Raw genomic sequence first — 10,630 nt, 5'->3', positions numbered from 1 at the left:
GGGGAGCGGCTGGCGAAGCAGCTTCCTCCCATCGGGGGGAACCGGCGCGTTGTCGCAAAGCTCCATGCCCTGATTTATGATAAAAAATTTAAAGGAAATCATTTATATTTCAGAGGGCCTAAATAGCTGCATGAAAGTTTTATCTAAAGTGGCACCATATTTATAGGCAGTTCTGTGTGTTGGAGGTAATTAATAGAGGGATAAATTTCAGGCCTTTGTTTTGTTTTGTTTTGTTTTTAACCTTGCCTTTATTTAGCGCTGCCTGGTTAACGTCAGTAACTAAGAGGATGGGAAGGGAAAGCTGGGTGTAAGCCCGGGTGGAGCTGGTTCCCCGGGACACGTCTCCCCAGCCCCAGCTCCCAGAGCATCCCCGGCTCCTGCTGCTGCTTCCTCCTCCCACCGAGGAGCGGGGGCCGGAGCCCTCAGACGCCTCCGTTCCGAGGCTGCTGCAGCCGGGGACCACCGGGCTCGGGTCAGGGCTCCTGCCCCAGCCCACCCCGGGACCCCCCCTCCTCACCCCTGCTCTAAGCACCGTCTGCTCCTGCCCCCCCGAAGGCAGCCGTTTGAAGGAACGGGGCCTGGGTAACCTAGCTGCTGAGCTGCCTTTAATTAAAGCTGTAAAATATTGATGTTCCTGGCCCTGTCTGCTGACGTTACACCTTACAAACCGAGGAGAGGAGTCCAAAGGATAAACAATAACAAGTTAAAAGAGCCCAGATGGTTTGCCATCAGAAGCTATCTGAGGACTCAAAGGTGTCACTGCAATAGATTTCAGAGATCATTCACACACTAGTAAATAATTAATAGTATTTCTGGAAAAAAAAACCCACCAAACCCATGCCCTGATGAAACATCACTGGTGACTCATTGAATATCTGAAGGTAAAAGTCAGATTAAAGGCGTGTGCTATTTCATTCTTTGTCACAATTCAAAGATTGCTATCCATTTTCCTAATATATAAAAATACCCATTTCTTATTTTGAATTTAATTCAAAGCCCATCACAGCCAGAGCGTTGTCGATAGGTTCATTGCATTCATTCAATTGAGTTTAAAAATTACATAGTGAATGCTTACACAGCACTGCTGGGGAGTCTGAAATATAAACACGTGTTATTTAACACACAGTTCATGCTAACGTCCTCTCTGCAGTGGGTGTCAGCAGCACCATCACACTCCCAAAGCCACAGAACCTGCCCCATTACATTTTCTTCAGTAGCTATTTAAAATAACAACAATTTCCTGCAAATCCATCTCTCCTGGGGCAGGTCTCTGCTTCACCCTTCGAGGTCAGTGAATGAGCTGAAGTTTGTGTAACTGCCACAAGGACACCATCCCGTTCCCCAGCGGGGAGCGCGGCCGCCTGCACCCCCTTTGGCTCCAGCCCCGGGGCTTTGCCCCCCTGCCCACCCCGACTGCTGGGGGGCTGCTTCCTCACACCCCGGCCTGCGGCTTCACTCTGGGTCTGACAAAAACCCATGGTTTTCAGACCTGACTCCAGGAATTCCCCGATACAGTCAGTTGTGCTGCTGAGGTGCAGCCTGGTGTCAGAAACGCCTCATCTGAGGGGGGGGAGGAGGGACGAGCGCTGACTTTGGGGGGTCCCTGCAGAACCTGGGCCTGCACAGTGCGTTTCTGGAACCCTAAAAGCAGGAGCCGCGCGGTGCCCTGCGATAGGGCTGTTCCACTGCACAATCTGATCGAGGGAGTAGCTAGGATTACCCAGACAGTCAATTATTCATCAGCTAAACGGCCCAGCATCAATTACCTGGCTTGATTCTCTTATTCATTAAGGAGATTGAAGAGCCCAACTTAACAAAGCAAAAAGAAAGTTGCTAAGTTACAGGAGCCACCCGGGTTGGTGGCCAGGCCACCCCGAGCCCGGCCCTCAGCGGAGCGGGGGCTGCAATGGCGGGGAGGTGTCCGGGGGTACAGAGTGTCACCCGGACCCACAGTTTGGAGCAGCCCCTTCCCCGTGGGGCTGGACGTGGAGGGGCTCAGCAGAGGGGCAGGACTGTGCCCAGTTACCCCCACACCCCAGCGTGGCCAGTGATGGGTGGTGGGGCTGGCCAGAGGAGAAGGAAAGGTGCTGCAGGGGTGTTTTGAAGAGGAAGATGGGTTTAACCCCCTTGAAGAGGGGTTAAAGCGAGGGGCTGGGGGAGGACACCATCATTCCGGGAAGTTTTCAGTGGAGGTGGGGGTGGGATGGAAACTGTTCTGGGGAGAAAAGCTGTGAGTGGCACCGCTGGGAAGGGACCCCCCAGCGAGACCCTGGGCAGTGTCCCTGATGAAACATCACTGGTGACTCATTGAATATCTGAAGGTAAAAGTCAGATTAAAGGCGTGTGCTATTTCATTCTTTGTCACAATTCAAAGATTGCTATCCATTTTCCTAATATATAAAAATACCCATTTCTTATTTTGAATTTAATTCAAAGCCCATCACAGCCAGAGCGTTGTCGATAGGTTCATTGCATTCATTCAATTGAGTTTAAAAATTACATAGTGAATGCTTACACAGCACTGCTGGGGAGTCTGAAATATAAACACGTGTTATTTAACACACAGTTCATGCTAACGTCCTCTCTGCAGTGGGTGTCAGCAGCACCATCACACTCCCAAAGCCACAGAACCTGCCCCATTACATTTTCTTCAGTAGCTATTTAAAATAACAACAATTTCCTGCAAATCCATCTCTCCTGGGGCAGGTCTCTGCTTCACCCTTCGAGGTCAGTGAATGAGCTGAAGTTTGTGTAACTGCCACAAGGACACCATCCCGTTCCCCAGCGGGGAGCGCGGCCGCCTGCACCCCCTTTGGCTCCAGCCCCGGGGCTTTGCCCCCCTGCCCACCCCGACTGCTGGGGGGCTGCTTCCTCACACCCCGGCCTGCGGCTTCACTCTGGGTCTGACAAAAACCCATGGTTTTCAGACCTGACTCCAGGAATTCCCCGATACAGTCAGTTGTGCTGCTGAGGTGCAGCCTGGTGTCAGAAACGCCTCATCTGAGGGGGGGGAGGAGGGACGAGCGCTGACTTTGGGGGGTCCCTGCAGAACCTGGGCCTGCACAGTGCGTTTCTGGAACCCTAAAAGCAGGAGCCGCGCGGTGCCCTGCGATAGGGCTGTTCCACTGCACAATCTGATCGAGGGAGTAGCTAGGATTACCCAGACAGTCAATTATTCATCAGCTAAACGGCCCAGCATCAATTACCTGGCTTGATTCTCTTATTCATTAAGGAGATTGAAGAGCCCAACTTAACAAAGCAAAAAGAAAGTTGCTAAGTTACAGGAGCCACCCGGGTTGGTGGCCAGGCCACCCCGAGCCCGGCCCTCAGCGGAGCGGGGGCTGCAATGGCGGGGAGGTGTCCGGGGGTACAGAGTGTCACCCGGACCCACAGTTTGGAGCAGCCCCTTCCCCGTGGGGCTGGACGTGGAGGGGCTCAGCAGAGGGGCAGGACTGTGCCCAGTTACCCCCACACCCCAGCGTGGCCAGTGATGGGTGGTGGGGCTGGCCAGAGGAGAAGGAAAGGTGCTGCAGGGGTGTTTTGAAGAGGAAGATGGGTTTAACCCCCTTGAAGAGGGGTTAAAGCGAGGGGCTGGGGGAGGACACCATCATTCCGGGAAGTTTTCAGTGGAGGTGGGGGTGGGATGGAAACTGTTCTGGGGAGAAAAGCTGTGAGTGGCACCGCTGGGAAGGGACCCCCCAGCGAGACCCTGGGCAGTGTCCGCAGCAGGGAGACCTCGCAGGCAGCTTAAGGCAGAAGCACATCTCCTGCTGCCCCTGAGCCACCCCCCATGCAAAGGGCCAGGCACTGGGCCAACAGCAGCTTCCCGAGGGCCACCACAGCCCAACGGGCAGGGACAGTGACTGGAGCCGTGGGGCTTTACCCGGGATGTGCTGCTGCCTCCTCCAGCTTCCCTGTCACAGCTCGTCTTCCTGACCCTCAGGGACGCACCTCGGCCACCGTCGGTGGGGACATCCCTCCTGTGCTGCCCTGCTGCTTCCCCAGTCCCTCCCTGCCCGCTGGGGTGGCCAAATGCTGGGAAGTCAGGGTTGAACAGTCCAGGAAGGGAAGCGTGGTGGGAAGCAGAGTGACACAGGCAGGTCCCATCGCCGCGGTGCTGGCAGCAGCGGTGAAGGTTCCCTCCCAGGACTCCATCCCTCGTGGCTCTTCATCTCCCACACCAGCCCCCACAGCAGCCCCCCGAAGGACGGGGCGACCAGCCTGGCTGCTGGACCACCTTCCCGGGAGGGGGAAGGGGAAGTACCTGGGGTTTGAGCCTGGCTTCATGTTGGGTCATAGGTGCTCGCTCTCATCTTCTGCCATTGAAAACCAGAAGGAAGTCCTGCTGGCTGCAGGCAGAGCAGCTCCTGGGGAGCCAAGTCTTGGGCACGGCCGCTCCAGGAGGTTGAGCGGGTGTTTTGTGAGTGTTAATCCTCCGTCAAAACAGAAAAAACCTTTAGTATTAGAAGAGCATCGTGGCCATATTAGAAAACTCAAGGCGCCAAAGCTCTGCTGCAGCCTCAAAGCGCTCGTTTAATGGGGGCAGAACAAAGGGCCTGTCCTGCAGCAGCAGCATTTGGAGAGCTGGTGCCACCTTATTTGTGAATTTTTCAGTAAACAAGGTTTTGATTTGAGGTCCCAGGAATGCATGAAGCCAGCCAGTTCCTGCTAACTGGGAGGTCTGCCTCGTATCGCTTGTAACGTGCATGAATTATAGAACTTGTTTCTTGTATCATTCCCTGAAATTAAAATTGTAACAAAGGACACATCGGTGCTCGTTAAAAATAAACCCGATCTGTTCCTGATGGAGATAATAGGAGCAACATGACAATATTTTCCAGGGGGGGGTGGGAACAGAGCACTTATCTGTCAGGCATCTCTTTCTTGTTATATTTGCTCCTAATTCTAGAAATACATCTAAATGCAGTCTAACAAGACTCTGTTCCACCAGAAATTAATGAGGAACAAACATTAATTATTCATGCCCTGAAACAGTAGGTCTGCTAATGCTTTTGCTAATCAACAAGTCAAACAGCTGTATCTTTGTCAGGGCAATCCTGGGGAGGACGGGGGAAGAACAACATTGATATGTTTTACCTGCTGCCCCCACACTCTTGCCCTCGGGTGGCCGGTTTCTCCGTCGGGAATCCAGGGGCCGGACGCCGTCCCTTGTCACAGGAGGGAGCTCGGGGACTCCAGCTCGGCATCGGCCACGGCCGGGAGCAGACACAGCCATGGAATCCAGTGGAGAAGCTCCGGGGAGCCCCCGGCTGCCTTGGGGTCAGCCCTTCGCAGGGAAAATGAAGGGAACGAGGCAAAGAAACCAAAAATCCAACCACAGGAAAAAGGAAGAACCGGGACTGAGCTGCTCAGGCCTGAAACACAAACTGAATATTGGAACAAACCCGCATTTGGCCTTTCTGGCCCCTGGTGCCCGGCGGGGGGTTGGTGGGTGCTGGGTTCTGGGCACCCCCCAGGGAAACGGGGCAGATCTTAGGGGTGACTTTTCATGCCAGGCCTTTGTCTGGGTGAATGTAATGAATTGAACCTACAAAAATGTTGTTGTTTAGGCTCTTGCCCAACAGAACACACTTAAAAATTAATGGCTTTGTTTATAAAAACAATATTTAAAAAAATCAAAGCATAATTAGAGAACAAGTTGCTTTCAAATGAGCTTGAAATGTTAAACAAAATTAAAAATGTATTTCCTTCAAAGCAGCAAAGATTACGTGGCCAAAAAAGGACTTAGAATCCTCTCTTTTTGCCAAAATCTGGTGGCCTGGAGCTATTTTTTTCAGTTCCTGTGAAATTGTTGATTTCTGGAAGGGGAGCAGAGCGAGGGCCGCTCAGCGTGTGTTTCAGCACAGACTGAACCACCCCCACGAGGTTCAGCCCGGGGCGTTCGCCCCCCCCTCGGGCCAAGGGGGCCGCAGAGCGTGTGGGGCAGGAACAGCCCTGACCCCCCCAGCCCAGCAAAGCCCAACGGTGAGAGAACTCAGGCAACTGGTGCCAGAGCAAACAGCTCAGCCTCCCCACACCGCCCTTGGGCTCACATTCACCACATTTTGGTCATCGCCTATAGGCCAGGAAGAGCAAAAATCTGGTGGCCTGGAGCTATTTTTTCAGTTCCTGTGAAATTGTTGATTTCTGGAAGGGGAGCAGAGCGAGGGCCGCTCAGCGTGTGTTTCAGCACAGACTGAACCACCCCCACGAGGTTCAGCCCAGGGTGTTCGCCCAGACTGAACCACCCCCACGAGGTTCAGCCCGGGGCGTTCGCCCCCCCCTCGGGCCAAGGGGGCCGCAGAGCGTGTGGGGCAGGAACAGCCCTGACCCCCCCAGCCCAGCAAAGCCCAACGGTGAGAGAACTCAGGCAACTGGTGCCAGAGCAAACAGCTCAGCCTCCCCACACCGCCCTTGGGCTCACATTCACCACATTTTGGTCATCGCCTATAGGCCAGGAAGAGCAAGTACTTGTATTTTTCCTGCATTCAAAGTGGAAAAAAAAAAATCCAAAAAAAAATCTGAATTGGAGGGATTTTCAGACTTGGCCATAGTACAAAATCTCTCCTCTACACATCCAAATTTCAAAGTTCCATTAGAGCTGCTGCATCCTAAAGCTAGTCCAAGAGGAAGCTCAAGCTGCTTTAATCCTGGAGCTGCCTCACAACAGAAAAAGCCCTTCCCTCTGTGGGCACCTGCACGGGCTGAGTCCCAGTTTAATAACCAAACCCAGAGCTTTTCGGCTCCAGGTGCTCTAACAAATGATTCTCCATCACATCTGCCTTGGGGTTAAGTTTGAATTTGTTTGTGTTTGATGAGGACCCTGGGACCCCGCTCCGAGAGCTAAGTACTTGTATTTTTCCTGCATTCAAAGTGGAAAAAAAAAAATCCAAAAAAAAATCTGAATTGGTGCCAGAGCAAACAGCTCAGCCTCCCCACACAGCCCTTGGGCTCACATTCACCACGTTTTGGTCATCGCCTATAGGCCAGGAAGAGCAAGTACTTGTATTTTTCCTGCATTCAAAGTGAAAAAAAAAATCCAAAAAAATTCTGAATTGAAGGGATTTTCAGACTTGGCCATAGTACAAAATCTCTCCTCTACACATCCAAATTTCAAAGTTCCATTAGAGCTGCTGCATCCTAAAGCTAGTCCAAGAGGAAGCTCAAGCTGCTTTAATCCTGGAGCTGCCTCACAACAGAAAAAGCCCTTCCCTCTGTGGGCACCTGCACGGGCTGAGTCCCAGTTTAATAACCAAACCCAGAGCTTTTCGGCTCCAGGTGCTCTAACAAATGATTCTCCATCACATCTGCCTTGGGGTTAAGTTTGAATTTGTTTGTGTTTGATGAGGACCCTGGGACCCCGCTCCGAGAGCTCGGGGTTGGTTCCAGGAGTGTCCACAGCCGCCCTGGGCCGAGTGCTGCCGGGAGCAACCCAGGAAGCTGGTGGGTGCCTGTAAAATCGTTCAGGTTTGTGCTGCCTTCACATTCCCGTTACATTAATGTTCCCTGAAATCTTCATTACTCGGGGTTGGTTCCAGGAGTGTCCACAGCCCCCCCGGGCCGAGCGCTGCTTCACATTCCCATTACATTAATGTTCCCTGAAATCTTCATTTGAATTTGAAATTAAAATGTAACAATCAGAGGGTGTGTGGGGAGAAGCCCCATCACCTGACGTTAAACTCATCCCTTCCACGGTCACGTTTCTTGGGGTTTAACAAGCGACACCGGCCGCTGCGTCCCAGCCCCGGGCAAGCACCCCGTCACTGGCCAGGGCTCTGTGCAGGCAGCAGCACGGCCATGGACCCCACGGTCACCGGCCAGGGGCAGTGTGGCTGGTGGTGTGGCCACGGGAGCACACAGAGGTGCTGGGCTGCAGTTCCCACTGCTCCTGGGCTGTTCCACGGCCGCAGACACGGGGCTGAGCAGCACCGTCCCTTCGCCGCGGCAGCCACTCGCTGGCTGTACGGGTGACACCGTGTGACAGCCGCCCCGCCGGGCTCCGGTATGACACCTCTCTCTCCTTGCACGGCTTCCCACCTACCAGGCACAGCAAGATGCTCTGCTGGGATCAGGAGAAGAAAATTCCAGCTTCCCAACCTGCTTTATGCCTAGACCCAAACGCCTGGTCAGAAAGCCCTGCAGGCAAGAAATACTCCCGAAGCAGCAGAGGGTTTCTGCTTTAAGAGCGTTGGGGAAAGCCCAGGGGAGCATTCCCAAGGGAACACCCCACTCGGCTCCCGGCTGGGACCCCGTTGGAGGGTCCTGTCACCCACACAAACCCAAGCTGCCCAGGGGTGGTTACAGCCGGGGCAGTGTCAGTCTGTATGAATCCACCCCTTCCACCACAGGCAAACTGCAGCCATTAACACACTTCATATTAAATTAACAAGTTTCATCCCTTTTGTCCCTCTCACACCGATTGCCACACACCTTCAGCACAGCCCAAAAACACCTCCCTGTGGGCTCCAGGTGTGTTTACAGTCACAAATGCTTTCATCCTGATTTAGACTTAACTCCTTCTTTCAAGAGGGACAACAAGACATCAGCAGCTGGAATTGTGCCTGTTGGAGAAGTCTTCCTCACCCTTCTCTGACCCACAGATAACCCAAAGTCATGTTAAAAAGGGAAAAGGAAGAGTGGCTGGAATCCTTGTCTGACATCTCTTCAGCCACCAGAGAGCACACAGAGGTACGTTATCTTGAGTTGACTCCAAATAATTTTCACATGAATTACTAAAGTGCCAGAAATGTATAATTTATTAGCATTTAAATAAATGACAGAGCAGAAGTGCTTTAAGGTTGTTGGTGTAAGATGGGCAGAGCAGGCTATAATTAACTCAGAGACGTCACCGGGTGCAGTCCCTGGGCACTGCCACCCCGACACCTCCACGCACAGCAAAAATGCAAAAGGGGTTTGGCTCCTAAAAAATAAGATGAACGCCACCCCAGCAGCTGAACCCCTAAGCTGGGGGTGATGCTGGGGCTGGGCTGGTGCCTCTCTGCTGCTGGCAGGGCTTCTCCCGGGGTCTGGGACACATGTCTGTCCCTCTGAGTGTCTGGGGTCACGGCAGGCTGACCCCTCCGGCTGCGAGAGCTGCTCTGGGGCTGATGGCTCAACCTCTCCTGGTGAACCATGGCCTGGGCTGATGGGCCATGGACCAGCCCCTGGACCAGCTTGGGATGGCAGGGGGTCATGGCCATCGCTGCCGGGGGGTTGTGGCCACTGCCATCTCCCTCTGCCAGCGTTTTCCCCTCCAGCCTCTGCCCCTGGCCCCCACTGCGGCCAGATGCACCCAGAGCAGTGACACCAACTCTCTCACAGCCTCTGTTTGGACCGGGGTCTATTGACCCGATAAAATGTTTTGTTTTTTTTTTTAAGTTCAAACCTGAAAACCTTCTGCGGGCAGAAGGGGGCAAAGGGGAGCACCCCTGGTGGAAGCCATCCTGCCCCCGGGTCTCGCTGGGCTGACACAGGACAAGGGGGAGGAAATCCTATGTCCCTGCACTCACACCGTCCCCAAGGGACCCCCCTGTCCCCCCTCCCTGGGGCAGTGCTGGTGCTGCTGAACACCATGGCACAGGGGCTGTGGGACGGGCGGACACCGCGCTGCCACGGGGACAATAAGCTGCAGGTTTCAAATAACTAGAAGGGTTTAGAAAACTATTTGGGTCTGATGCTTTTACCTCTCAATGAAACCTGTCTCAATTAAACACGGCGAGAAAGCCCGAGAGGAGTTGGATCCAGGCGGGTTCCCCAGAGCCCATCTGGGGAGGGCTCCCTGCATCCTCCTGCCCTCTGCAGGGCAGCCAGCCCCACCAATGCTGGATCCCTTTCTCCAGCCCACACTTTTCACCAGTTCTTACATTTAGCTCCTAAAAAGGACAGAAGGCCCTCCCTATGCACTTCGGGTGCCCTTTAAAGGCTTGTTTTGCCCTCCCAGACCAGACACTGTCCCTGTTACCTGCCCCATCCCCACACACAATCACAGAATGAGATGGGGTTGGAAGGGACCTCTGGAGATCATCCCCTCCAACCCCCTGCCACAGCAGGTCCACCCAGAGCAGGTCCCACAGGAACGTGTCCAGGTGGGGTTTGAATGTCTCCAGAGAAGGAGACCCCACCACCTCCCTGGGGAGCCTCTGCCAGGGCTCTGCCACCCTCACAGGAAAGAAGTTCCTCCTCATGTTTAGATGGAACTTCTTATGTTCAGGTTTGTGCTCGTTTCCTCTTGTCCAGTCCCTGGGCACCACTGGAGAAAGACACCACAGCACCTCCCGGGGTGCCCGTGACCCGGCACGTCTCCCCACGGGGCTGTCGCACGCCAGCCCGTGCCCCCCTGCTGCCCCACGCCTCGCTCCAACCCCCAGCTCCCCACGGATCCACTCACCTGGACACAGACCAGCAGCAACTGGAAATTGTGGAACGACCCTGGGACCTGGGGGGGAGAGAGAGAAAAAAACTCTAGTTAATCCACTCACGTTTCCATCACCAGGATGTGTCAGAGAGGAGCAGGGAGAGGCACACGGGCACCCGGGGAACCTCCGCCGGAGTCTGCTGTTTCCAGATGGACGCAGGTGTCCACCACCTCCTCGGTGGGTCCCTGGATCAGCCCCCAGCCCCTGCCTCGGGC

This window comes from Calidris pugnax, unplaced genomic scaffold, assembly GCF_001431845.1.
Source record: "Calidris pugnax isolate Ruff unplaced genomic scaffold, ASM143184v1 scaffold27, whole genome shotgun sequence".
Lineage (NCBI taxonomy): Eukaryota > Metazoa > Chordata > Aves > Charadriiformes > Scolopacidae > Calidris > Calidris pugnax.
The sequence above is the reverse complement of the archived record's forward strand: the minus strand, read 5'-3'. Positions refer to the sequence as shown.